We start from the raw sequence: 26,762 nt of genomic DNA, 5'->3' as shown, positions 1-26,762 counted from the left end.
CTTTATAATACACAGGGCGTACTTAACCCCGGAAAGGATAAAGCGTTACTTCCAAGTGCTTGACGCGGTGTGCCCACGGTGCTTGGCGCCCGAGGTTGAGCTGGATCACCTGTTGTGGGGATGCCCGAAACTGGGGTCGTACTGGCCGGAGGTGGGGGAACTTTTGAATGCGGTGACTGATAGGGAGGTGGAATTTGATATGGCGGCGTGTCTCCTGCTCTGGTTCCCCCATACTAAAAAAACGAAAATTACAAGTAAGTTCATTGATTTGGGACTCATGTTGGCACAAAGAGAGATAACTTGGCACTGGAAATCTAGAGAAGGCCCATCGGTGAGGAGATGGATGAATGAGCTGTTGAAGTGGGCAGGCTGTGAAAGCACTATTAGAATGCGGCAGGCTACTAGACTTGGCAAGGAGAGCTGTCTGGAAATGGCGAGAGCTTGGGAGATGGTGGTGCAGGCGTTGCGTGATTATATGGTGGAGGGTGAGGAGGAGGAGCCATAGTCCGTGAGGACTCCGTGTACTATTAGCGATTGCGAACGACTCCTGATGTGTGACGTGCCCCCGAGATAGTATAGCTTTGGAATGCCCGCATTAGCAGCAGCAGTAGCAGTAGTAGTTTGGGGGGGGGGGCGTTTTGTGGGAGGTAGCTCGATATAGCGGCACGGATCGGAATCAGAGGATGGAACTTAGGACTGTCCCGAGGAGCGGGGGGTCCCTGGGAGAGAAGGCAGGCACTCTGGCAACAATACTGGGGGGATCCGGAAGGAGGACTTTGGCATGCTATGGATGATATTGTGTTGGTTGGGTCAAGTGTAGTTGACGATATTCCCGGGTGGATGCTGAGTTCGCTGGTTGGTGCATGGGGGGGGGTTTAGGGGGGTAAAAGCAGATACTAAAAGGTGAAGCTGATCGAATACCTGGGAAGGGAGTACACGGAAGCATCTTCCTGAGAAGGATAGGCCTGGCACGCCGCCCAGCCTCCGGGATGTGGGCTAAATGGCTGTGTACGACACATCTGTCATTGTTATGGTTGGGATGCTAAGAGTGTACTGATTGGCCTATTCTGACGTCTTGTTTCTAATTCTGCAATAAAAATAAATTTAAAAAAATAAAAATAAAAATAAAAAAAAAGAAGAAGCGGGTGCCTACCACCGCGTTAGTGCCGCCTCTGTAACTGCCCGGAATTGCCGTCGCCGCCCGGGAGCTAGGAGGAGGCAAGGCCGCACTTCGGCATGATTAGAAGCTAAGCGGGTGAGGACGCGCTGCTGCTGGCCAGTTTAAGTAAAAGCGGGTGCCTACCCCACGTTTGGAGTCTGCCGCTATCACCACCGCGGCCTGGAGATTGCTGGTGCTGCACCCTTGGTGTGTGAATTCTGTCTGGGCCCCGCTGGAGGAGTATCATTGCGGCGGCCCCAGGAGCCAGGAGAGGGCAGCTGGGGTGAAAAGTGGGGCGCGCTAGGACCTGAGGCCGCACTTGTGTCTAATTAAAAGTTGCGGGTGCCTACCCCGCACTGGCGCCAAAGCCGAACTCACCACCGCTACCCCTAGAGCCGTCTGAAGAAGCGCCGTGCCTGGTCCCTTGCGGCGGCCGCCAGAGCCAGGAGAGGTCCACCGCAGCATTGAGGAAACCGCGCTGGGCCTCGCAAAGCCGGAAGGGCGGCATCATGTGGCTGCGGCGCCGGCTACATCACTGGCCGCGCCCCCAGCCCCGCCGCACACAAATTGGTTGCTGCTGACGCGCCCACTGGGAGGCGCGCTCTGATTGACGGCTGGCGCTGCGCCTCCTGACGATGGGCCCTGATTGGCCCTGAGGCCCAGGAACTGCCTGAAGCCTCGCGCAGCCGACGGAAGCCCCGGGACACAGGAGAGGGGCCCGGGTAAAGACTGGAGGAGGTCACGTTGTGCGCCCCTCCCCAGCTACCCCGCTAGCCCCTGTGTGGGCCCTAGCTGCAGGAGGGCAGGGTGAGACGCTGGGGAGTCCTGCAGAACTAGCGGCTGACTTGAGGACACGGAGGGGGGCCTCGAGACACATTGTCGGTGCCTGCCCCCCTCTTACTGCACAGGACACCCAAGAGAGGAGCCCAGTGAGTGGGGGCTCAGCTGCAAGGTGATTGGGGGCTGGAGTCAGGGCACAGGGTCGATGCCCGCCCCCCCTGTGACTGCATGTAGGGTCGAGACTTTCCCCATGCTGGAGGCCCTGGGAGAGGGGCTTCCACCTCGCCAGAAGTGACTGGGCTTTGCATTCCTGCCCGGCTCGACAGTGGGCAGTGGGAGTGGATGGGGCCCGCTATATACTCACTACTGGGAGTGTTTTAGGCCCTCCCCCGGGTTAGGTTAATGCTGGGTGCCTAGGTTACTGAGCCCCCTGCGCATGGTTGGTTGTGACGATGCGGTTGCTGAATCCTAATGTCCTACCAAAGGTATAGGCCCCCATGTGAGGCGTACCTTCTGTTGCTAATGCTGTAGATAGCATGCATATTTGCCCAATGTTACCGGCCTTATGTTGTGGGCCTTAAGTTCTATGCCATACTCCCTTTATAATGACAGGTGGCTTGATGTCGAGAGGAATGTTATGGCCCATGTTTATCTAAAGGAGTATTGCGCGAGTTGCAAGGAATGCTTCTACCCTGCTTCGATGATTAAATGTGGCCTAATGAGTTTTTCATGTTAACTGAGAAGGCTTTATGATTTTCTATTTCAGTACTGACCTGAATGGACCTACCTTCTTCTTGCTTTTCGAATTTTCCCTGTAAATAATCCCCCTGGTATACATTGTCCTGGCGCCCGTTGGCGCCCCATTGTGATTACTGTGTCTTACTTTTGCAGGTTGGAGACAATACATTAGTTATTCTTTTTCATCCAAACCGGTGTTGTGTCTCTTTTTGTGCTGTGCCTGGTGTGTCGTCTGTGGGTACTGCGTGGATGCTTCACACATGTCCTCAGGAGTTTGTCCTGCACGCTCTGCTCCATGCTACCCCCGTAGAATTGGTTACCCCATTTCTAACAGGGAGATAGGCCGGAAGTTCTTGAGGTCCTTGGGGTCCGCCTTGGGCTTCTTAAGGAGGGCGTTGATTTCGGCATGTTTCCAGCTTTCCGAGAATGTTGCTGTTTCGAAGGAGATGTTGATGATCTTCCTTAGTTGAGGTGCGATGCGTCTGCTTTGTTGAATATGTGATGTGGGCACAGGTCTGACGGAGATCTTGAGTGGATGGAGTTCATGACCTTGCGTGTCTCGTTGTCCTTGACATTGGACCAGGAGGTCAGGCGGTTGGCGCTAGTGGGGCGGGGTCTGGCGTAGTCGGGCGGTCATGGTGTTGAAGCTGTCGTGGATGTCAGTGATCTTGCGGTGGAAGAAGATGGCTAGTGAGTTGCACAGTTCTTGTGAGGGCGGTATGTTGTTGCCGTTGACACTGGGGTTGGAGAGTTCTTTTAAGCTGTACCTTATGTATAATCCATGGACAAACATCTTTATGCCTGGTTGTGCATCTTTCACTCATTACAGGATGAGCAGAAACACTGCTTACTCCTGAGTTTTGTGAATTCAATTTAATCCTAGTCCTACATGGAGGAAACTGTGGGGATAAAAATGCAAGAAAGCAGTAATACTGTGCAAAAAATCAACACATAGTGCAGTTTTTTAGAGCAAAAGATATAATCAGGTGCAAACACACACCCAATCCCATACACTCCTTATAACCACTTAAATTAGAATAAGATTGTTCAAGTCAACATGTTAGTGTACTATGTTAAATGTCAGTCAATACTAAATAGTTGGAAATAGCCTGAATGTGATATGACTATATCTACTCTTATTCATCCATTTATCTGTAGTATCCCCCATTGATAAATTATATCATATGATTTCCTAGCCTATATTTGGGAGAACAAGAAGATAAAGTAGCTTTTTGGATCACTAACAATTACTTTTCAGATGATATGATGAGAGCATAACTTTTGCAACCATTAAGGGACATATACAATTTTTAAATGGTGTTTGAAATGTGTCCTTCCAACAGGGTCAAACTCTAAGGCCATAGGACTCTGCATACCTTACTCCTGCTAACCAGTGGTAAAGGGCTTGGTAATATTTCTATTAAACATGGTAAAATTGATATGCACTGGATTGGATTATTTAATTTAGTTATAATTCACTAATATGTGGTGCTCATATACCCAGGCCCTGTAAACAAAATACTATTAGTGGGCTGCAGCACTTATTTTGCCACCCACTAAAGTAATACAGTAAATCATGTCTCCAGACCAGCCCCTGCAGCCTGGGTACACAGTTTCAAACTTCCATTTCTTCCTAGCAAAATCAATATTTTGCCAGACCTAAAAAGCATCCTTTTTAATACTTATAAGTCGGGTTGGCCCTGTATGCCCATATTGCAGACTGTATGTCTGTCCTGCATGTCCTGGCAGTGGAAAACTCCCAGAGTAATTGTTCATTGTAACAAGTCAGGCTTTCACATAGGAAAACACTGGGTTACATATTATAAAAACTTACAATGCTTATTTTCCGTTTCAGAGCAGCTAGAAAAATTGTTCAAGAACTCATAGTAAAAGGCATTTAAAATCTAACTTAATGGTAAAGTTGAATTCTATATTGTTATTTTAGAAATTGCACTTTTAGAAGATCGACATTTTTCTGCCTAAGCCAAAAGGGCCTTTCTGCCAATGTCTGGTATCAACAGGCTGTTGAATGACTAACCTGTGCTGAAATGTGGATTGCTCCCAGACAGTGAACAAAATGCTTGTGCGTGGAGAGGTGTTTTTCCTCCTTGAGCAGGATGATCTGGGGGCTGTGCCAAGCTCTGTCCTGATCTTTAAAGGAGCCTGCTCTGTCACAGGCACATGTAGCTGGCACCGGGGCCTTTCCTCTCTATTGTCCTGCTTGTCAACTTGGCTGCAAACGTAAAGGCAGGGGGAGCTGCCCCAGAGTGAACACAAGGAAGGGTTTGCCAATTTCATTGCCAGACCTCTGGGTTGGGACAGGAAGCTCTGACCAGGAGGAGAAGGGATCCGCCATGTTGGTTTTAAGGAGAGAGGGATACTGTGAGACAGCTTACAAACACATAGGAATGTGCTGCAAAAGTCGGTACGGTACCTCTTGGAACATGTGCACCATTTGGTTACCTAGTGGCCAGAAGTTTCCCCAATTCACATGAAAGCAGCCTGCATAAATATGGCACCCCAGTATCCTCTTCAGAACACTCCTGGACTTGTGAAGAATAAGAAGAAGGACTGATCTGCTATCTGAAACCTAAAGGAGGACTGCACCTGTACTGGACGTGGGCCCAGGGGTCTCCAGAACTGACTTCAAGGGTCAGTTAGCTGGCTCCTGTTTGAGCTACAGGGACACAACAACCTTCCAGGGGCCTTTTTTTGCAACTTCCCAATTCACCTCTACCAACTGGACCTGCCCTGGACCTTTCTGTTGGCCTCTGTTGGTGTGAGTCCTAACCCCCAATTGGTACCCCACTAGGTCTGGGATCATTGACTGGTGTTACAGTGCACACCTCCTGTCTCACAAATGCCAGATCCGGGACTTAGAAACGTTTTGCCCACTCTTTGCCCCGAGAAATGTGGGAGAGTGGAACCAATGTCAAAACTGAAGCTCTCAATGTTGATTCGCCGGTCGGCTTCAGTTTTCTACTTTGCTTCATTGAATGATATTTGATTCCCAGAATTTTTTTTTACATCCGAAGTTAGAGGGCTCCATTGGGACTGGCACTGAACCACAACCAGTCAAGGTCAAAGTCTTCCTGGGCACAGACTTTGGACTTTGCCCGTTCAGAGCTTTTCCTCCTTCGTTGATGACTGTACCAGGGTCCTGCTCTTCAACAATCATCTGTTGTCAAGCCCTGCTACAGATCCAGCTTGTAGCTTGCCCCACCGCTGCCTCAACACCAATCACTTTTTCCAGAAAAATGTTTTTAGGTCCAAAGGTAAACTTTCCACCGGGACCAGCCTGATCCCTGTATCCAACCCAAACTCCATTGCGGTCGGCCTTAACTTTTTACTTTGATCCGGTCTAGTGCGAACAGATAACTGAGATTGGCTCTTTTCGCTTTTTGGCCCTATTTTTAATTCAAACTTTATAACTTCATTTCTCCAGGTCTATTGATTGAATGTGTTTTATTTCTGTGTTAATACTTTATTACATTTGGATTACTGCATAAATACTTTACACATTGCTTCTAAGTTAAGCTTGACTGCTTCTATGCCTAGCTTCCGGAGGGTTAAGCAAAGGTTTATTTAGTGACTTTAGAGCTAAATCCTGACGAAGACAGGGGTTATTTTTGAGGCCGATTCTCATGCTCCACAACTAATACTGCAATTTCTTACAAATGGTGTGGTGAAAAACAGCAAAGCCTCACAAAAGCCCAGAATAAGGTCTCACAAAAGCCAAATACATTGTCTCAATAAAGCCCAGGATGAGCCTAGCCTAGGCGTTAACTAAAATCACACAATGAAAAAGGTTAAGCTCTCAATTAAGAGTACCGCTTTGGGGCATTCAATACCTATTACTCTAAATGAAATATCATACCTCATGGTTCTATATTTAACGGGTGAAATAAATATCACAAATTAATTCTATCTGAATGGAGCATAATATGCCAATGTTGGTGTTTTCTCCACCAAAATCAGCATGTTGCTGTATTTTTGAGGCATTTTCCCCAGTAAATATTTGCTGGTTTTTCCTTATCAAATATAGGGGTGGGCGGAATTTGCGTAATCTCGTTACGCAAATCTCAGCGAAACGGTAAAAAATCTCTGCAAACGCGCAGAAATTCTGCGAACACGCGGAATTGCTTGTTTGCGATGCTTTTTCACTGTTTGCAATCGCTGTTTGTGTGCTTTAGGGGAAATATCTTGCAAACACGCATTTGAGATCACGAACAAGCGCAAAACTTTGCGAAGTCGCGGAACGCAGAATTCTGGGCAATTTTGCGTTCTCTGCGGAACGCGAAATTACCCAAATTCTGCAAGCGAGACGGAATTTACTGCCAGGCCTAATCAATATGTACCGGGTGGAAAATCGCGAGTGTGCCAACTTTATTGTGCCCGGTAATTTCAGGGTGCTGTTAACCCTAAAAGATATATTGACAGTTCCAGAAGTCATGCTTGGCCTGTAGTAGGTCAAGGTTACATACTAGCAATGGGCAATCAACACTTTTCAGCTATGATTAAAACTAAAGTGGATTAAATGTATGAACGTTTAATAAAATATTCTGGTATCATATTTGCATTCCTGAAGTGAGCCAGATCTTGTCCTCAGGCAACAATTACAGTAACTATTTTACGGCATTAATACTCGTACGAACGATTTATTTTTATGTGCTAAATACAGTTCTACAAAAAACCTATTCAAAATCAAAATGAAACATTTAAATTAAAATGAAACCCATGAATGTATTAAAGGGAACGTAAAACAAATGAAAGCTATAAATATAGCTGCTTATGCCCATATCTATAAGCATAAATATACTCTACTTTCACAGTTCTTTGCTCGCTGCATTAGCTACATCGCATGTTTTCACCTCATTATAGCTTATACATAATTCAAAGAAAGGTTACACTTAATAGTATAAAAATCAATTAATAATGCCAGCTTTTGTATTACGAATATTAGTAGAGAAGGTTTGTGTTTCGCAAGAAAAGTTGGTATGAAAAAGCCGAACTGAAACTAGAAAATGCAGTCCATACGAGTAAAATATCAGATACATTCCCTTAAAGAACGCTGTCTCATCGACGTAAAATTTCATAAACCTTTCTCTCCTTGGGGCAGATTTATGAAGGGCTTGCGCCACGTTTACGCCGCCGTTGCGTGACGCAACGGCACGGGAACGTGGCGCATCCCTGCGCCCTATTTACAGCGTGACGCATCTAGGAGATGCGTCACGTTGTACAGCACTGCGCCATGAGGAGGCGTTCCTGCGCAGGAACGCCTCCTGAAAGTGGCTGAGTGAAATCTATGAGATTTCACTCAGTCACTTTCAGGGCAATGCTGCGTCAAAACCCTGCGCCTGCTTGAAGCAGGCGTAAGGCTTGAGGCAGCATTGAAAGAATAGGCCCCCCCAGAGCATTGCTGGAGCTGCGTCGCGCTTGCGACGCAACTCCAGCAATGCGCCACATTTCCGGCACAGATGCGTCACGCATCTGTGCCGTTTTTGCCCCATGGTGCGCCGCATCATAAATGCGGCGCACCATGGGTGGCGTAGCTGTGGCGCACTGTGGCGCATGTTAACTGGCGCATCCCTCGGGATGCGCCAGTTAACATAAATCTGCCCCTTTGTGAGTAAACACACAATCATATTTTATTTATTTTCAATGTGCAGCTTGTAACAAGTAATCCCCATACCTCTTTACCTCTTGTCACAGCACCAAGCAGATAAACGGGGGAAATAACTCAAGGCAAAAGGCAATATAGGTGAAAAGGAGGGCTTTAAGTGGTTCAAGTCTTTTATATGTTTTGCAGATAAGACATACTCTCACCTACGTCCAATGGCCAGTGAGGGGTAACAATGAGGTGGAAATAAGTATAATGTAGGAGTGGTGGGGTGGAGAGGTGAGAGGGAGAGGGGCATGTGATATCAGGGGTAGATACTGAAGAAAAGGATAGTGGACCCAACACGCGGCATTTTCCAACATAAAGTAGCCAATGCTTTAGGGCTACGTCGTGCGAGGTGTCCATTCCACTGCAGTCAATCGTCACTGTGTGGGACTGTCAGGCCCTTACCTCCTGTGAGACGTAGAACTCGAAGGTAATTAAGATAAGTGGCCTCACCGAAGTCGTGTTCTAAGAATCGACTACCGGGTCCCCACATTTTAACAAATTGTGGTTGTTTGCGATCCAGGGAGGCAGTGAGCTTCTCCAATCCCACAATGTCTCATAATCTGTGTAGCCAGTCAGTGTGTATTGGCATGGCTTCAGTGCTCTATTTCGAGGTGATGACCTGTTTGGCGCGCCCAGGGCCCTCGTGATTGCCTTCCCTCTATTAGAGTGCAGTGGGAAGGTCAGTGCATTTAAGAGCCCTAGTAGGATTTATCTGGGGATACAGGGTATGTCTATTTAAAAGATTCCATTGATGTCTTTCAACACTTCCTCCCAGTATCTTTTAAGTTTGGGAACCGCCAGAAAGATGAGTTAACATACCCTAGTTGCTGCAGTTGCACCAGAAGGCATTTGTGCAATTGGGTTTCCATTGAGCTAGTCTGGGTGGCTTGTGGTACTAATAATGGGCAATCTTGAGCGAGGAGGAAGTGTTGGCCCTGTGGACAATATATAGGATCGGACCTTAGAGGTAAAGGACTGCTCTAACTCGGTCTCTCATCACCTCCTAGGCGACAATTTGCTGAAGTCTGAGGCTCTATTCCGAAAAGTTTACATGTCAGAGAGTAAACTGTTGTTGTCTTTTCTGGTGAGTAGCCATTTTTAAAACTTTGTGAGTTGTCTGCTGGCGTGGGGTGGATCTTGGGTTGTGTAACCCAGTGTTTGATAGCTGTGTAGTGCCAGCATTTGCTGACTGGGATGCTGTAGTCAGATTATTATTATTTAAATTTATATATAGGGCGCATCAGCTACCCAAAAAGGGTTTCCCGGCGCCCTCCAGAACAGGAGAAAAAGTTTTGGTGCAAAGAGACAAAGGAAGAGCATTCCACAAGACAGGGCCCAGGTGAGTAAATGAGCCGCCGCAAATACAGGATAATCTGATCCTAGGCACCTGGAATTTAGCCTGAGTAGTAGACCGAAGAGTGCGTTAAGGCAGATAGGGGTAAACTAAGTTTAGCAAATACTGGGGAGCCATGCCAAGCCTAATTTTGTCCACACTAAGTGTGGGAGGGTATACTCAGACGTGAGTCCCTTGCTCATTGCACCATCAGGATTCAAGCAAGCCGGGCCGACGACGGCTGAAATGCCAGAAACCGGTCCCCGGAAGCTTGTTTCCTTCCCAGTATAAGAATTGGCTTGGTAGTTTGGTTTGCCCTGTTCCCATCATGCACTGGGACAGGAACAGACTAATTTGCATGTAGCCAGGTTCTGAGCTGGGATGGTGCAGTGAGCTAAAAAACGGTGATGGATCAAGCCCTGATCTCTTGACTGGGTAGGAGTATTCTGCATCATTCAGAAACTCTGTCCATCACCACCCCCTTTTCCAAAATCGATTTTGTCCACACTAAGTGTGGGAGGGTATACTCAGACGTGAGTCCCTTGCTCATTGCACCATCAGGATTCAAGCAAGCCGGGCCGACGACGGCTGAAATGCCAGAAACGGGTCCCCGGAAGCTTGTTTCCTTCCCATTATAAGAATTGGCTTGGTAGTTTGGTTTGCCCTGTTCCCATCATGCACTGGGACAGGAACAGACTAATTTGCATGTAGCCAGGTTCTGAGCTGGGATGGTGCAGTGAGCTAAAAAACGGTGATGGATCAAGCCTTGATCTCTTGACTGGGTAGGAGTATTCTGCATCATTCAGAAACTCTGTCCATTACCACCCCCTTTTCCAAAATCGATTTTGTCCACACTAAGTGTGGGAGGGTATACTCAGGCGTGAGTCCCTTGCTCATTGCACCATCAGGATTCAAGCAAGCCGGGCCGACGACGGCTGAAATGCCAGAAACGGGTCCCCGGAAGCTTGTTTCCTTCTTATTATAAGAATTGGCTTGGTAGTTTGGTTTGCCCTGTTCCCATCATGCACTGGGACAGGAACAGACTCATTTGCATGTAGCAGTGAGCTAAAAAACGGTGATGGGTCAAGCCTTGATCTCTTGACTGGGTAGGAGTATTCTGCATCATTCAGAAACTCTGTCCATCACTACCCCCTTTTCCAAAATCGATTTTGTCCACACTAAGTGTGGGAGGGTATACTCAGGCGTGAGTCCCTTGCTCATTGCACCATCAGGATTCAAGCAAGCCGGGCCGACGACGGCTGACATGCCAGAAACCGGTCCCCGGAAGCTTGTTTCCTTCCCAGTATAAGAATTGGCTTGGTAGTTTGGTTTGCCCTGTTCCCATCATGCACTGGGACAGGAACAGACTAATTTGCATGTAGCCAGGTTCTGAGCTGGGATGGTGCAGTGAGCTAAAAAACGGTGATGGATCAAGCCCTGATCTCTTGACTGGGTAGGAGTATTCTGCATCATTCAGAAACTCTGTCCATCACCACCCCCTTTTCCAAAATCGATTTTGTCCACACTAAGTGTGGGAGGGTATACTCAGGCGTGAGTCCCTTGCTCATTGCACCATCAGGATTCAAGCAAGCCGGGCCGACGACGGCTAAAATGCCAGAAACCGGTCCCCGGAAGCTTTTTTCCTTCCCAGTATAAGAATTGGCTTGGTAGTTTGGTTTGCCCTGTTCCCATCATGCACTGGGACAGGAACAGACTAATTTGCATGTAGCCAGGTTCTGAGCTGGGATGGTACAGTGAGCTAAAAAACGGTGATGGATCAAGCCCTGATCTCTTGACTGGGTAAGAGTATTCTGCATCATTCAGAAACTCTGTCCATCACCACCCCTTTTCCAAAATCGATTTTGTCCACACTAAATGTGGGAGGGTATACTCAGACGTGAGTCCCTTGCTCATTGCACCATCAGGATTCAAGCAAGCCGGGCCGACGACGGCTGAAATGCCAGAAACCGGTCCCCGGAAGCTTGTTTCCTTCCCAGTATAAGAATTGGCTTGGTAGTTTGGTTTGCCCTGTTCCCATCATGCACTGGGACAGGAACAGACTAATTTGCATGTAGCCAGGTTCTGAGCTGGGATGGTGCAGTGAGCTAAAAAACGGTGATGGATCAAGCCCTGATCTCTTGACTGGGTAGGAGTATTCTGCATCCTTCAGAAACTATGTCCATCACCACCCCCTTTTCCAAAATCGATTTTTTTCCACACTAAGTGTGAGAGGGTATACTCAGACGTGAGTCCCTTGCTCATTGCACCATCAGGATTCAAGCAAGCCGGGCCGACGACGGCTGAAATGCCAGAAACCGGTCCCCGGAAGCTTGTTTCCTTCCCAGTATAAGAATTGGCTTGGTAGTTTGGTTTTCCCTGTTCCCATCATGCACTGGGACAGGAACAGACTAATTTGCATGTAGCCAGGTTCTGAGCTGGGATGGTGCAGTGAGCTAAAAAATGGTGATGGATCAAGCCCTGATCTCTTGACTGGGTAGGAGTATTCTGCATTATTCAGAAACTCTGTCCATCACCACCCCCTTTTCCAAAATCGATTTTGTCCACACTAAGTGTGGGAGGGTATACTCAGACGTGAGTCCCTTGCTCATTGCACCATCAGGATTCAAGCAAGCCGGGCCGACGACGGCTGAAATGCCAGAAACCGGTCCCCGGAACCTTGTTTCCTTCCCAGTATAAGAATTGGCTTTATAATTTGGTTTGCCCTGTTCCCATCATGCACTGGGACAGGAACAGACTAATTTGCATGTAGCCAGGTTCTGAGCTGAGATGGTGCAGTGAGCTAAAAAACGGTGATGGATCAAGCCCTGATCTCTTGACTGGGTAGGAGTATTCTGCATCATTCAGAAACTCTGTCCATCACCACCCCCCTTTCCAAAATTGATAACTTTGTAGTGCCAGCATTTGCTGACTGGGATGCTGTAGTCAGATTAATATTATTATTAATATTTAAATTTATATATAGGGTGCATCAGCTACCCAAAAAGGGTTTCCCGGCGCCCTCCAGAACAGGAGCAAAAGAAAAAGAGACACAACTACTGATTGAAAAGCCAGGTTTTAAGAGTGTATAGTTAGTTTTGGTGCAAAGAGACAAAGGAAGAGCATTCCACAAGAGTAGTAGACCGAAGAGTGCGTTAAGGCAGGAAGGGGTAAACTAAGTTTAGCAAATACTGGGGAGCCATGCCAAGCCTAATTCTGAACATGTAGCTCAGAGCTTTAAACTTGATCCGGTTCTCAACCCTGAGCCAATGGAGGTCTCTCAGGGAGCCAGAGATAGAGGCTGCTCTCGGAACCCGACAGAGCAATTTAGCAGCGGAATTCTGCACCCGCTGTAGCTTGCGTGTCACGTCTTTATTGGCTCCTAGGTAGAGAATGTTACCATAGTCCAGTCTAGAAGTAACAAGAGCCTGGACTAAGGTTCTCTTGGTAGGGCTAGGTAGCATCCAAACAATTTTCCTCAGCCATTTAAAAATGGTGAAACAGGTTGCAGCCACCTTCATAGCTTGTTGACGCATAGATAGTAAGTCATCAATGATAAAGCCAAGGTTGCGGGCATGGTGGGAAGGCTGCGGCAGCGCACCCATTTCTATAGGCCAATGTTGAGGACCCCAGAGATCTTTGTCTTTGCCCAAAATCAGGACCTCTGTTTTTTCACCATTAAGCTGAAGAAAATTGGCTTGCATCCAAGATGCAATTTTGCTCAGCCCAGACCGGAGAGCAGATAGGTCTGACTCCAGAAAGAGAAAAAATGATCTGGTTGTCATCGGCGTATAAAAATAACGACAACCCAGCCTCCTCAACAATCACTGCCAGGGGTCTAACATAGATATTAAACAACATAAGGAGAGGAGTGGATCTTTGAATTCGCTACAGGAGAAAAGACCTGGAATGTGCGATTGGTGAGGAAGGAAGTTAGCCCGCTAAGTGCAGGACCAATGACCCCCAATGATTGTAAAGCCTTTAGCAACACGGCGCTCCTCCAGCGTCTTTCCATATTTTTACATTTAGTTTCCTCAATTTTTAACCTGTTGGAAAACCAGGGGGCGGGGGCGGTGATTATTCACCTTCTTTTTTAAACAATTTTTATTAAACATTTTGCATAGTATGCCAATGACATTATATTTGCATGACAGAATGACACAAATCCTTCGGTATACATATATTTATTTGTGTATGTCTCACAGTACAGACCCCACAGTTTCGTCCCCTGCACCCATATGTCTCTAACGAATACGTAAATTAAGTGACCGTTCATCACAGACTGCTCATATACTAGTATCGGATTCCGATTTTTCCATCAGTAGGGGTTCACATATATTGCCCCGGTAGGTGTTCCAGCCTCCCCAGACCTTCCCCCACTTTTTCAGACACCCTTGATGGATATACACTGACTTTTCCGCCATCATCGCCAAGTCCATGTCTTTACACCATTGATCAAGAGTGGGGCTAGCTCTGGATCCCCAATGCTGTGCAATGTTTTGTTTTGCTACCGTCATGCCTAAAGTTACCCAATCCTGAGCAACCGTATTTAGGTCTTTTTCTTCCCAAATATTAGAGGCAGCACCTCGGGTCTGGGAGTATGGTAACATGTGTGACCTGAAGGAGAGTCTGCATCACCGCCTTCCAGTAACAAACAATTTTGGGGCAGAGCTAGAATGTATGGTAGAACGTGCCTTCCTCTCCACACTGTCTAAGACAGAGCGGTGTGTCCGCATGATGTATCTTGTGCAGGAGTGTCCTGATGTAGTATGTGCGGTGCAGAATTTTTAATTGGACTAGTCGAAGTCGTGATGGAATTGCATCCTCTCTGGGGACGCTAGCACTTCCTGCCAGTCCGCCTCGTCAATGTCTCTCAATTCGCGATCCCACGTGGTCTTCAATGTCACTGTGGGGTCTCTGTGATTATTGACTATTTTCCTGTAGGTCAGTGAGATTGCCTTTTTGTGGAGGTGGTCCGTTAAAAGCCTATCCTCCAATGGGAAGGACTCTTCAGGTCTTGTATCTGGTGGTAGTAGGGACTGAAGTGCATGTCTGACCTGCATGTACCGAAAGAATTCTGTCTGGGCCAGGCCATAAGTGGCCTGCAAATGGGCAAAGGCAACCACTCCTCCCTTCTGCCACAAATCCCCAACTGTCGATATGCCTATTAAGTCCCAACTGCAAAACCCTTTGGTCCTGCCTAGCATTCCAAGTTGCTTGGTATCCCATAATGGCATAGCCTGTGTGATCACGCCGTCCCATCCCAGCGTTCGTTGTGCCTCAAACCATATGCGTAACATGTGTAACGTCGCACCTATAATATTGTGCTGTTTCTTTTTATTGTATAGGGCACCCATGATCCCTGATGATGCTAGGAGCTGCCTGTCTAGTCGGAATGCAGGGTCCTCTTGGGGGACATGAAGCCATTGGTTAATAGCGACTAACAGGGAAGAGCAATCCCGCCATCATACCAACTTCTGGTAAGTTTGTGAAGTGCTATGCGGGGTGTTTTTCCATCCCAAAGCAACGTCGCCACCTCTGCATTGACCGCTGTGAAATATGTTGCTGGGACAGGGAACGGTGTGTTCTGTAGCACGTATGAAAACTGTGAGTGCCATCATTTTAAACAATAGGATTTCCAGGCAAAAGAAAGAGGAAGCTTTGGGTCAATGAGAATACAAAACAAGCTCTCCATAATAGTTACCACACCAATATAACACAATGGTTGGCTGTGTGACACTATTCCATAGGTCGACGACGTTTCGATCCATTTAGGTGAATAGTAGGATCATCATCAGGACTGTTTAGATTACATGCCTGAATATTAGAAAGCTGCCTGTGAATAAAGAGGGAAAAAGGCAGAAAGGAATGTAGTGAGAGAAAGATCTCGCTTGTTTGAAAACTCAAGTGTGGAGAGTAGCCATGTACTGAGGAAACTTGTGGGGGCCCAGGTGTTCTATGTTCTAAATCACGCAAAGGTGCATGAAATGGAGTGATCTTTAACCCCTTCGCTGCTCATGACGAGCTCAGCTCGTCATGCAGTACACTGGTCGTGTGCTCATGACGAGCTGAGCTCGTATTCCTCACTATGAACTAGAGATGTGACGATCATGGAAATTGCACTAGTAAAGTGCATACTAGAAGTTATGTTAACGTGGGATAGATGGCGGTATCGTGCAATGGGCGTGGAACTGCATGCTATGACTAATAATCCGTGCAAGTGTCTCTCAGATACATGCACGAGACACTGACCTTTTGAGGAAAGAATTTCTATAGGTACAATTGCACCTTCGAACTCATTAAGCAGCGTCACATCACTAGAGATGGCCCCGATGGAAGTTTGCATTTGTTGAAGAGTAGCCATCACATCATGGGGGGTGATCTCTTTTGGTTGTTCTGCTTGCTGACTGTTTGTGGCGCTAGGCGCTGTGTTGGGCGCGTCTTGTTGGTCTTTGGTGATGGCATATTTGCTTTGCACTGATCTTGGTCTCCTGCCACTCATGGTGCTGCAAGTTTTGAGGAGAGTGACTTCCGTTTAAGCGGCGTAGGGCAGGTGGCATCGGTCACTTACGGTTAGCACTAGACCAGTAGGGGGGGCCGGTGCCCGTATGCTCCCACCTTGGATATCTGGCTAGGGTCCTGGATGAATGGGATGCAGCGTTGCGGTTGAACAGCGTGGTATTACACAGTCCAAAGTTTGCTTCACTTTAACTAGTGATTTAGAGGAGTGGGTAACCCAATAAACCCTTGCGGGATCGGGCAGACAATGTGTTTAGGGAAAGGTTCCAGCAAGGGATTTTTTATGGAAAAGATTATTTAAAAAACAATATGATATAGTCTATATTATTTAAGACTAATGGACCGAAGCAATCAGCCACTGTTGTGACAATTAATTTTGACTTAAGACCTTGCACAAGGCTACCACACTAGCCTAGACAATTTCACCAACTGTACTGGTAGGTCTATTCAACAAATGAGGTTGGAGAAAGAGAAAGAAGAAGCAACACAATGAATTATTTGTAAGAAACTTGTTATTTATCTATTCAAATCAGATTCAAATTATAGAAGCGTACATATTTGAGGAAGAATGCACATAACTCTTAGGTATAGGGAAACAGTAAAATCAATCCATCAATACATAAGAGAAAGTCTAGTCTGTGAATGAAAAAACAAACAACTCCTTTTAGAGATAAACAGAAAGTTTGATGTAGATGTAGACATAGACTTTTGGTGTCGACGTTTCGGTCTCACACGTTAGATCCAGAGACCATCATCAGGACGATAATCTTTTAAATGCAGTGTGAATGACCCCTAAAAGGTAATTAAATCATCGAATTAATAACATATACTTGTTCAGGTGTTGCTAGTATCCTTTCAAATCTATTTACATTACAAAGACGTATGTACAACATGTAGCTTCACAGACTGGTCAGTGTGGTGACAGAGACTGCTGGCTTACATAATACAAATTTAAGATAAAATCTAAAATTCTATTTTGAAAATGAACAATCAAGGAACTTACTCATAAAATAAATGGAGAAAGCACAGAGGATATTTTTGGAAGTACAGATTCACTTGTATCCTATGGAGAGCAGAAAATAAATCTTACTCATTTATTCTAATGCATACTGACTGTTTTGATATTGGTGCATATAAGGGGATAGTTTTTTTTTTTTTTTAAACCTTTATTTGGAGACAATCAAGGACAAAGGAAGTGCATACCCAATACATACTGTCGCATATGGCCATCACAGTGGTATGTCAGATTTGAAAAAATGAGATGAATCAAGTACAGGGGAACATATCAGTACATACATATAACCACATCGAAATGTACTATGCATATAAGAAAGCAATGATCCAGTTTGCACAGACAAGCTAGTAATACAATACATAATGGTCATCCTCTATGAGCGCTCGGAGAATAGAACAAAGGAGAATCAGATAGAAGGGCCAAGAGGAAAAAAAATAAAAAATAAAATAAACCAAGTAACAGAAAACCCTGACATGGGTATGACCTCAATCCCCACCCATCCACTTGCCATAGGAGGAGGCACAGCTCCCAAAATCTCGCAGTAAGAGGAAGCAGCCCAGCCTCTCCCCCGACACTCGAGGATCAACAGGTGTAAAATGAAAATCCAGCCCACCATGCTACCATCAGCCAACCCCAACGCGGTCCTCATGTTCAGAATCAGAATCCTGCACAGCTCTAGTTAGGAGATACACCTGGAGCGGACTCCAAAAGTCCTTCGGTCTGCACCTGACAGGCATCAATTCAGAGTAGATATTATATTGGTCCTGACAGTATATGAGGTCAGTCAACCAATCCTGGAATTGCGGTACCCTGCCACGACCCCAGCAACAAGCAACCCTTCGTTTAGCCAACAGCAAGGCCATGTCAACAAATCTACGGTGAGAGGCAGGCACATCCTTAGAATAACCCAGCAACATCACCAAGGGGTCCAATGCCACCCCTTCCTCTGCCATATTCTGCAGGGCTTCGTGGACCTGAGTCCAATATTCCAGCACCCCGCACAATTCCAAGCCAAGTGCAGAAAGTCAGCGCCTTCTGCACGACACCTAGCACATCTGTCATCCTCCGCTAAATGAAACCGAAGTTTCCTCGCCGGGGTGTAATAGTACCTCTGAACAAATTTGTAATGGATAATTTTAAGCCGACAACTGGAAGAAACATTGGCTGTGAGTCCACAGCAGTACTTCCATTGCTCGTCGGTAATAGGGGCTCCCAATTCAGCGACCCACTGCTCGCGCACCCGATTGGCCGGGACCGAACGCTGTCTGCGAATAGCACCGTATAATTTCGACACCAGGTGTCGCCCATCTGATACCAACAGCACGTGGAGGGGGAGGGTAACCTCCGGCTCCGAAGGGAAATCTGGTAACAAGGCACGCATGCCCTGCCGCAAGCGGACAAAGTAGAACAGCTCTAAAGGGGAGCAGGCAGCCACTCCGAAGAAATGAGCCTGCGTACGGAAGGTACCGTCATGAAACAAGTCACCCCACGAAAGGATACCGAGCCGCCTACACATTCGTTGGAACCCCGTTTCTAGCAGCAGAGACAAATCAGGGTGATAAGACAGAGGCAGGGCCGGCGAATAAAGAAAGGAGACGCCCAGCACGTGAGCCACCCGTTTCCAAGCATCCACCGTGCACGTCACCGTCGTGCGAGGCGTTTCCACATCCGACACCTTGCCCAGTACCATCCCCTCAAGCGGGAGTGGGTGGGCAACCCAATGTTCAGCAGCAATTTGGGGCATAAACGGCGTGGGGCGCATCCAGTGGTAAGCGTAATGCATCTGAGCGCTAAGATAATAAAGCTCAAAGTCAGGGACATCGAAACCGCCATCAGAGTAGGGTAATGTAAGGGTAGCCCAAGCCACCCGCGGCTGCTTGCCCCCCCAGAACAATCGTATGAGCTCAGAACGAAGTCTGCGAAAAAAATAAGCACCAGGATGGTACGGAAGGTTCTGAAAAAGGTACAGAAAGCGAGGCAGAACTACCATCTTGATAAGTGACGCCCTGCCGGCCATGGAGAGAGGCAAGGACATCCATCTAGTGACATCATCTGCAAGTTTACTAATAGCCACTCCATAAGTAAGCCGAACCGTCTCCTCTCTATCCAAGGACACGACAATGCCAAGGTATCGCAGCTCCGAATCACACCATTCCAGAGGGTAATCAAGGGGAAACCTAGCTACAGCAGCAGTGAGGGGGAAAAGTTGGGACTTCCGCCAGTTAATATGGACACCGGAGACACCCCCAAAAGCGACCAACTCTCGCAGGAGCGAATTAAGGTTGTTCTCAGGGTCTTTAACATAAAGTGTAACATCGTCAGCGTATAAAGAAATACCGACCTGCCGCTGAAGACAATTAAAAGCGCTCTGCTGGTGAAGCTGACGAATCCTGCAGGCCAGCGGCTCAATGGCAATGGCAAACAAGAGGGGCGAGAGGGGGCATCCCTGTCGGGTCCCCCTTGTGAGAGGGAACGAGGGGGACAGCACTCCATTCACCACCACCTTCGCCATCGGATCAGTATATAAGAGCTTGACCCATGAGATGAAGATCCGGGGGAAGCCCATCCGACAAAGAACATCAATAAGATAGCCCCTCTCAACTGAGTCAAACGCCTTAGTGGCATCCAGAAAGATAGCGGCAACCGGGACATCAGGAGCAATGGTCGACACAAGCGAAAACAATGTGCGAAGATTGTGGGAGGTAGCACGGCCGGGCACAAACCCCGACTGATCAGGTAGTACAATAACGGGCATGAGCTCGGCAAGTCTCACTGCCAAGACCCTCGCAAGAATTTTGACATCGCAGTTGAGCAATGAAAGGGGCCTATAGGAGCCCACATCCACCGGATCCTTCCCCGGCTTGAGCAGTGACATAATGGCGACCTCCCGCATGGAGCACGGCAGACGCCCCTCCTCCAGGGACTCCTCAAACACCTCGCGGAGAACAGGGGCCATGGTGTCCACATAACACTTATAAAATTCAGCAGGAAGGCCATCCAGCCCGGCGGCCTTTCCATTATTCAACGACATGATGGCATTCCTGACCTCCTCCACCTCCAGGGGTCTACCTAAGAACGCTCGATGATCATCCGATAGCCAGCAGAGCGCCAGCTCATCAAGAAATCCGCCAAACCGCGTCTCACCAGTCTGCTGTGTCGTGTACAGGTGTGCGTAATGGTCAACAAAAATACGCTGAATCTCCGCAGTGTCCCGACAGCGAGTGCCATCCGGCGACACCAGCTCCAACACGTCTGACCCATGCCTCGGATGCCTAGTAAGGGCAGCGAGGACCTTACCGGGCCGCTCCCCCTCACAGTATCGCCTCGCCGTCCAGTACTTTCCCCTATATCTAGCCTCTCTAGCAGCCTCCTCTTCATATTCGGAGAGTTTAGTACGGAACTGGACCAGAAGATCGGGATCCGAGTCAACCTGCATCCTGCGTTCTAAATCTCGCAAGTCAGCTTCCAAGCCCTCGAGGGTCCGAACGATGAGCTTGAGGATGCCACAACTTTTAGAAATAGTGATTCCCCGGATCGTAACCTTGAACGCCTCCCATATAACCTCGACGCTTTCAACAGAGCCCTTGTTTCTAGGAAAGAACGCCTCCACCTCCTCGCCAAGCTCCTCCTTGAACACCGGGTCAAACAACGCAGTCGGAAAAAGGCGCCAAGGCGGGCGCGGCCTACGCAGCCCGGGTACAGATAGAACAGCCTTCACCGGACAGTGATCAGAATACGTACGAGCCAGATGTGTAGCCTCACGCAGGCCAGCCACCAACCCTCTAGACAAAAACACATAGTCCAGTCTCGCCCATGAACGAGCATGTGTAGTGTAATGAGTACCCTCCTTAACTGCAGGGTGGGTGTACCTCCAGCTGTCGATCAACCCAGCCTCCTCCACAATCCCACGCAGTACGTCCCTAGCTTGCACATTATACTGAGGGCTCCCTTCCGATCTATCCGACTGGGCATGAAGTGCAAGATTGAAATCCCCCCCCCCCACACAATGTAAGTGGCATCAACAGCAAGCACATGACCCCACAATGTAACGAAAAAGGTTGGTGTATCGACATTAGGAGCATAGCAATTAACAAACAGTACAGTGTTCTGCCCAAGCCGCCCCCACAATAGCACATAGCGCCCCTCAGAGTCCCCCATAGAACGCAGTTCTTGAAATGCGAGCGACTTTTTAACAAGAATGACAACCCCCCGAGCATAAGAAGAATAGGAAGCAAACACCCTGGCCACAGCCCACCTCCCACCAAAGCTGGGGGAAGGGGCGGGTCGCAGATGCGTCTCCTGGAGGAGGGCAACATGAATAGCATGCCTGTCCAGATACTGGATCACACTGCGACATTTCCTGGCATCATTAAGTCCCCGTACATTCCATGACACAATCGATATCTGATCTAGAACAGCAGTCGACATTAGCCAGTTTCCGGGCCCCACAGGACCCAGTAAGCAAATACGGACCATCCAACTCCCAGCAACAGCCAGCGACAGGACCAATCCCTAGGGAGCAGTCGTCCACCCGCATACACTACACACACATCCAAGCCATCTCCAACCCCAACACCCAGAACCACAACACCCCCCCCCCCAACTGAAGCATCCATGCAACAAGCACTCAGCAACGACTACGCGCAGCACGCAGCCAATCCAGCCCAAGCGGCCCGCGCTTAGCACACGTGTTCCTCGTGCAAAGCATTCTCCGCCACGCGGCCGCCAAAGATGGCGGCCATCTCTTCCGGGCTCAAGGCGGACGGGGGCAAGGGCCCCAGGATCAACTCCGCCGAGATGATAAATGGGCCAGCCTAGGTAGCAGGCACGGAGCCGCGCCTGTGCAGACATCCAATAGCAGCAATCCAACCACTGATCCCCGAAGCCCGGGCGAGCAAGTGCAGTCAGCCTCATCCCCACCCCACCCACCCACCTGATGCCACCCCAACTATCAGGCCATGCGTACTCCCACCCCCCCCCGTTCCCCAACACACAACCAGTCAACCAACAAAGGACTAGATTCCAAATCAAAGATACAAGTGGGGCACACCCTTCGGGGAACCTTCTAGAGGTGCACGATACCACTCCCTCACACCACGCCAGTGTCCGAGCCAGCGGGTCTCAAACGGCCCCAGGCGCAGCGCGGGGGGGGGGTGGGTGCCCAGAGCGCGACACCAGATAGCACCATCCTGCGGTTCCACACCGACCCCAAAAATCAATACGTACACTCTCACCTCAGACATGACACGACCCACGCACCAACACAAGATAAAAGCGGATATCACTTAGGCCACCAAAGCGGACAAGGAAGTCAGTAGAAGTCATCGTAAAAGACAGACGTCCAGAGTGTTCCATCACCAGTAAAACAGAAACAGAGACCAAAGTCACCACAATCAGGCGACCTCCTCCTCAGCCGCCGAATGTTCATCCTCAGGGTCTCCATCGCCTCCCCGATCTGCAGCCCCTCGTTCGCGCTGGAGGCGCTTTGCAAAATCCTCAGCATGCTGTGGGTTGGTGAAAAAATGTTGCTTAGCCTGGTGCGTCACTCCAAGTTTGGCAGGGTAAAGCAAGGCGTAGTCCACTTGTAATTCCCGAAGTTTCTTTTTCACCCCCAGAAACTTACGACGCTGGTCCTGCACCATCGGCGTGAAGTCGGGGTACACGGTGAAAGACACCCCATCGAAGGAGAGGGCCCGATTAGTGCGGGCAGCTCGGAGGGCTGCGTCCCGGTCACGGTAGTTCAAAAGGCGCGCGATGATGGGGCGCGGTGCGGCCCCAGGGGCCGGCCGAGGCCCCAGCGACCGATGCGCTCTCTCAACGATGAACTGGGACGAGAATGCTTCCGCCCCAATGGCGCCCACCAGTAGTCTCTCGACATAAAGTTCCATTTTGCCCACATTTGTGGACTCCGGCACACCTACAATGCGAACGTTATTGCGCCTACTCCTCGCCTCCAACTCCTCATTCTTAGCGGCAATAACACGCAATATATTGTCCATTCTCGCCAGTTGGGTGGTATGGGTGGCCGCCGTGTCGTCGTGGTCCGAAATGCGCTGTTCCGCCGTTGTCAGGCGCTCCTCATGCACGTCCAGCTTCTGGACGACCGCATCCATGCGCGACGATATCTTGTCCACCTTGTCCACTATTGTGGCAAACCCCTGCCTCATCTCCTGCATCATCTGGGTAAAGTCCGGTGGTGGTGGCTGCGGCACATTATCAGCGACAGGCGGGGGGGGAGACCTCGAAGTCCCAGCATCTTGGAGCAACCGCGAACCCCTCCTAGCTCCTCCAGAGTCAAAGGACAACTTGGATTGCTTAGTGTCCGGCTTCCCCATGATGGTGTGCTAGTAGCACAGCAGGGGACCGGGGCAAGTAAGAAGTAGGATGTAGGCCGGTCACAGGGCACGGACAGCAGCCGAGTTCGTGGGGGCACGAGCAGGCCAGCGCGCCCCGCCACTCCCAACGACGACAAAAAATGGCCGTCCCCGCACCCAGGCCCGAGAAGCGAACTCCCAGGTAGCCAGAAGGAGATCCGCTATGCCTCCGTGAGCAATGGGATCTGGGCAGGCAGATGTAGGAGCCAAGAGATCAGTCCGATAGCAAAGAAGTAGCAACCCGCCTGCCCAGCCAGCGTGCAGGCCCGGTGGAGAGGGGCAGAGCAGGGCCTACACCCCACGTGCAGAGCCACGGGCTGGCATGAATGATGACGCCGGGCCGAGGGGCACCAGACCTCCAGAGCGCAAGTCGGGGAAACTTGAAATCCTCGTAACTTCGGCCAGCAACCTCCGATCGGCCCAGGAGTTGGACCGTGGGTGGTCAGTCGATATCCCAGTAGATCTATAGGGTCAGATCAGGGCGCATCGATGGTAATCAGGATCCCTAGACGGATAATAGCTCCGGGCAGCAGGAGCCTCACGACAGTGCGGCCATTCTGCAGTGCGCCCTCTAGCGCCCATATAAGGGGATAGTTTTTACCTTGGGTATTCCACAGATTATCCCTTGGTTTATGATCCACATGCTAGTCCAAATATGTAAGTCAATTTTTGGTTAAAGGTCCAACTGTATTAAAATAAATAATGTGTTTTTGTGACACTCAACCTTACATGATATTGCATATCATTAAGATTATTTTTTAATTTCATAACTAACTTAACATTGAGCATTTCATGAAGTGCTAAGTAGAATATTATTATTAACCCATGTTATATAGAGGGTCACATAAGGAGTTCATCACATACAAAGGTTGTGTGTGTAGCACAGGCTAGCATCAGCTTTTTTTAGCATGCTGACGTCAGAAATACGAGTATTTTAAAGGCCATTCCAGAAGATGTCCTATTGAAAACGCTGTTACATTGCGTTTAGCTAGACAGATTAATTATATGGTAAAGTCTGTTCTAGAGGGGAGATTCACAGTATTTGGTTCTAAGACCCAGATCAATAGTATGTTTTAAAAGGTCCCAAACGAAATATTCATTAAGATCGATTATGCCGCTATCGCACATTTCGGTCACATATTTACTTTAACCATCGCTGTTGAGTATTTAGTCACAAGTTACATTTTATAAAAAACGAGTCTGAAACTCCCCGGTCACGCTGACATCTCTAAAGTGGCACAGCTAAATTACGCGTGTGGCTCGCGATTCATTTACTTGTGAAAATAACGCTCCGGCTCGTCGGGAATCGGGTCAAAGGCGAACATCGTCTTGAGCCAATGGTAGCGTTTTTATGCTAAATTCACGTCCCGCCTATCAAATTACGTTACGTCAAGCGCATAGGTCGCCTATCTTTCTATGGGGCTGAGTGTATACAGAGCGGCGGCCATTTTAAAAGGTCCAACAGTGTGTTGTATCGTCATTTAAGTGACATATACATCGTGTTTTTATCGGCATCGGCGTCAAAAGATGTTGTAGTTGATTATTGTATTAAATGCAAAAAACTGGAGGTATTTTAGCAATGTCAAATTGTTGCTAAAGATACAATCTATAAATATGTGTTATCGTGATGGTGAATGATGAAAATCTTCATTTCCAAACACTACTTGCAAAAGTATATACATTAATGACATTGACAATATATGTAAAGTGTGACATTCGTATATACAAACAGTTATAAGATACATTTACGTTATTATTCTTCAATGCTGATGCAGCCCATTATGTACGATTTTTCAACACCCTGTCTCCAAAAAGTGCGCATACAGTCTTAAGGTTTAGAGAAACATGAAAATCTGCGCTATATAAACATCATGGTATTGGTATTCAGAATTTACATAGCATAAATACACAGAGTCATCTGTCGCAAAAAAGATGCGCGCACATTCTTGGGCTGAACCTGACCTAAATGTTGTAATGATCTCAAGTTATACAGGCCAAAGTGTGCCATTCGGTTGAGGAGTTTAACCCATTTTTTACGCTGTTGGCAAGTTCCATCCATTGATTTTCTCTTAATGTGAGTAATCTGTTGACATTTGGTTGTCTGATAGTTGGTTTAATAACATCTATAACCCACCATTTCATGTCTTTTGCACTGTGGTTTTGGCGGAGATAATGTTCCACCAATGGTGCATTTTCTGTTTAACACCTGATCCTAGACTGGTGCTGTAAGATTCTTTGTTTGGCCATTTGAGTGGTTTTGCCTATGTATACCAAGGCACATGGGCATTGTATACAATATACCACATTTTGTGTTCGACAGTTGGAAAAGTGCTTGATGGTGGTTGTTTTGCCATTGATGACAAATGATTTTATATTCTCTGTGGTATCACAGGCTGTGCATTTATTGCATTTGAAATGGCCTGTCAGAGGGGTCAGTTGTCTCATGTTCTCTATAAGATGTTGGATTTCATTTTCATAAGCATGTACCAACCTATCTCGTAGGTTGCGGCCACGCTTGAATGAAAAAAGGGGCTTCTCTTTGAATTCAGGTAAATCTGAAAGTAATGGCCATAGCTTCAGTATTACTTTTTTCAATTGATTGCTGATCGTACCAAAGGTTGTAACACATACAAGTGGATTTTTCTCTTGACGTGACTGGTTAGTAAGCAATACATCGCGGTTATTATACCAGGCCCTCTTCAGTAATTGTTTCAAAAGTTTATTTGGATAACCTCTTACTGATAATTTAGATTTAAGTATCTTTGCTTCCTTAAAGTAGTCAGTTTTTTTGGTATAATTTCTCCGTCTTGTGATGAACTCCTTATGTGACCCTCTATATAACATGGGTTAATATTCTACTTAGCACTTCATGAAATGCTCAATGCTAAGTTAGTTATGAAATTAAAAAATAATCTTAATGATATGCAATATCATGTAAGGTTGAGTGTCACAAAAACACATTATTTATTTTAATACAGTTGGACCTTTAACCAAAAATCGACTTACATATTTGGACTAGCACGTGGATCATAAAACAAGGGATAATCTGTGGAATCCCCAAGGTAAAAACTATCCCCTTATATGCACCAATATCAAAACAGTCAGTATGCATTAGAATAAATGAGTAAGATTTCTTTTCTGCTCTCCATAGGATACAAGTGATTCTGTACTTCCAAAAA

This window comes from Lissotriton vulgaris, chromosome 12, assembly GCF_964263255.1.
Source record: "Lissotriton vulgaris chromosome 12, aLisVul1.2, whole genome shotgun sequence".
Classification (NCBI taxonomy): Eukaryota; Metazoa; Chordata; class Amphibia; order Caudata; family Salamandridae; genus Lissotriton; species Lissotriton vulgaris.
This window is presented reverse-complemented; position numbering follows the sequence as displayed.